At 36.3% G+C, this 2,993-nt stretch overlaps 1 long non-coding RNA gene across 1 annotated transcript; it reads left to right on the top strand.

The window, feature by feature from the left end:
- The first annotated feature begins 1,294 nt into the window (after positions 1-1,294).
- On the top strand, positions 1,295-2,251 carry LOC109139907 (uncharacterized). Its single transcript, XR_002042347.2, has 2 exons — positions 1,295-1,498; positions 2,138-2,251. It is a non-coding gene; the product is annotated as an uncharacterized LOC109139907 (long non-coding RNA).
- Positions 2,252-2,993: the final 742 nt, after the last annotated feature.

A 2,993-nucleotide genomic window follows, 5' to 3' on the forward strand; every position in this document is an offset into this window, starting at 1 on the left:
ACCAACTCGATGCTCATAAATCAAATGTTATCTTGTTATTTTATTTATAAAAATAACACCGGTTTCTTTCCGACAACAGAAAAATAGCATGCTTCTGTCTTGTACGTAAAATTCTTTTTGGGTTTGAGTTTCCGTCTGCTTCAAAGAAAGAGTGGCAACAAAAGAAATTTGGGCCTCAGGGGAGTCTCAGAGAGTCTCACAGTGGGTTGAACATAGTTTTTATGCAGGCCTCTCAGGGGTTAGGATGATGGTAAAAAAACAAATTATTATGTGTTTATGTGCGTCAAATAAAGTGCATCTGTAGTAATATCAGACTGTGACCTCGCTGCTCTTTTCTTTTGTTATTTTAATAGGTGGGACATATCGGTTAGTTCACAGCCTACAACTTCTGAGAAACGCCACACAACTTCTTTACAAAAAAATAAAAAAAATAAACACATGGACAATTGATTCGACAGGAATGATCACAATGTTCCACAGCCTTAACCAGAATATTGTTTGTCCTCGGAACATTTTTAGCAGGTGACACTTAATCATGTGTTGTGTTGTGAAACTGAGCTGTGGTTGTTTTTGTTTTTTTTTACCAGAATAAATTCGGTATAAGTTCTTCTAATGTTACGTTTTACCAGAATAAATTCGGTATAAGTTCTTCTAATGTTACGTGAAAAAAGGATATCAGTACTATTGAATTCACTTTTAAGGTTTAAGGTGTTTTATTACATAATTTTACCGTACACACATCAGACTCCAGACACAACTTGTCACCTTCGAGAAGTTACAACTTACTGAGGTCCTTTGGAGTGTGCAGGACTCTGACTAGCTGGTCCAGCTTTGTCCTCTAGACTCTCCAGAGGAAGTCCAACTCCTCTCACCTCCCGCATGACACTGTTTGAGGCCTTAAACAGCTCCTTCAGCAACAGACTGCTACTCCCACCATGTAAGAAGGAGCTCTACCACAGGTCCTTCATCCCAACAGCTGACTCTTTAACACCAGCACGACTTTTATTTATGAGTAACAACGAGGTGATGTGACGAGTGAATCTCACATCTGAAATCACCTGAAGTCACTAATGTGCTTAAAAAAACAGCAAGTAACCTCAATTATACCAGATAGTGGAGTTGTTTCGAACGATAACTTTGGAACAGAACTTGAGTTTTGAGTTCATGTGAATACAAATGAAACATTTGTACAAACAAAGGTATAATCCAAAGTTTGAACTTCAATAACCTTCTTTCAAATGTTGAGTTAGCATGTTGATTCAGTGGTCGGTCACCTGTTTTGAATTTACATACCTTCCAGGCAGGTAATCGGTCAGGTGGACTCTTACAAAGGCCACACCCCTCTTCATGATGCTATATCAACTCCCTCTTCCCCACTCAGCATCAGTTCGCTGATTTAAATCATCAGTGCAGGGATCGTTTGCTCACAGAGGGGTAGAAGAAGCTGAACAGAGAACATTTGCACACCTCAACACGAACTTTGACTGTCACAGGTCAGGTAAGACTCGGATATAAAAAGGGAAAACTTCAAAACAAATTTTTATATTTGGATTGAATCACTTGTGTTTTAATTAATTTTAATTATTTATTTTGATTATTTTTAAAAGTTCGATGAGGTTAAGTTTTAAGTTATAGTGACTGATTTAGGGGAAGTTTTTTTTTATTGTTCTAATTATGATGATTATGAGTTAATTTAAAGACAAAAACATCTTAATTATGAGTTAATTACAAGTGTTTTCTAACTGTATCTCAAGGGTATCACTCTGTTTCATGACTTATATGAATTTGTGCTTTACAAACTTATTACTTACTTATAACTTATTATTATTCACAGATAAAGTACATTTTAATCTCTGAAAACATATCCTCGTTATGTATAATTCAAAATAATATATTATATATTTTTTATTTAAACCAAATGTGTTTTCGCAGTAGAAATACAATCACACACTTTGTTAAAATGTGTTTAAATCAGTTATTCATACATATTTTTACTTATTATTGTTCATATAAGAGATTTCATCTTAAGGTTTAGTGTGTTGGTAATAGAAAAACTCTCAAATTAGACCTTTTTTTTTAAATCAGATTTTTAATATTTATTTAAACGTTTTGATCTTTTTCTGTGCTCTCCTATCAGGAATGGAGGGACGACTGATCGCCTTGTTTGCTACACTGACCGTCTTTGTGGCGTCAGGCGTTCAGGGGCAGTCAGAGATTCAGGCGGTGTCTCATTTGGCATTTTCCAATGATAGAAAGGTTTGCTTTCTTTCACTTTAATCCTGTGTACTCAGCTTTGTGCCTCAAACATATGTATCTGTTATCTTTATTAGTTTAAGGATTGCTTTCAAAACTTTCATTTGGCATTCAGACATACAACTAACTTTCCACTGAGTTTTAACACCTCATGTTTTTATTCTTCATGCTTCAGTGATTTTATTTAAAGGTCCAGTGTGCTTTAATGGAATATAATATTCACAGCTGGTTTTATTGTGTATAATCATCTGAAAATAAGAATTGTTACATTTTGTTACCTTAGAGTGACACTTTATATCTACAGATGTTACTATCTTCCACCCAGAGTGGACAAGCAGAACAAACACTATTTTCTAGACAGAGCCTTTTTTCACATTTCTACCAAGCAGCAATTTCCGTGACTGTGAAATGAAGTCAACATAAAGTGCTGAAAACTGCAGTTCCTCAAACGGCCACGTCAGGCTGGCTCCAGGTTGAGTCACTTTCCATAAACCCCCATCTTAAAGTGAATGAGACTTTATATTTACAGACGTCGCTGTAGAACACTGACTATATAGAAAATGGACCCACGGGTTTCTGAAGAGCCATTTGAAACTGAAAATCTGTGGCGCTGGCTTCCACCATGTTGGCAGTCCTGCCTCTTCTGCCTCCCGGCTAATCTAAAAACGTGAAATGTCTACTCTTGTGACTCGAAAGGTCGTCTGAAGCCGTTTACGTATATACAGGGGAACAGTGGGACT

Source organism: Larimichthys crocea, chromosome II, assembly GCF_000972845.2.
Source record: "Larimichthys crocea isolate SSNF chromosome II, L_crocea_2.0, whole genome shotgun sequence".
In the NCBI taxonomy this organism is placed as follows: Eukaryota; Metazoa; Chordata; class Actinopteri; family Sciaenidae; genus Larimichthys; species Larimichthys crocea.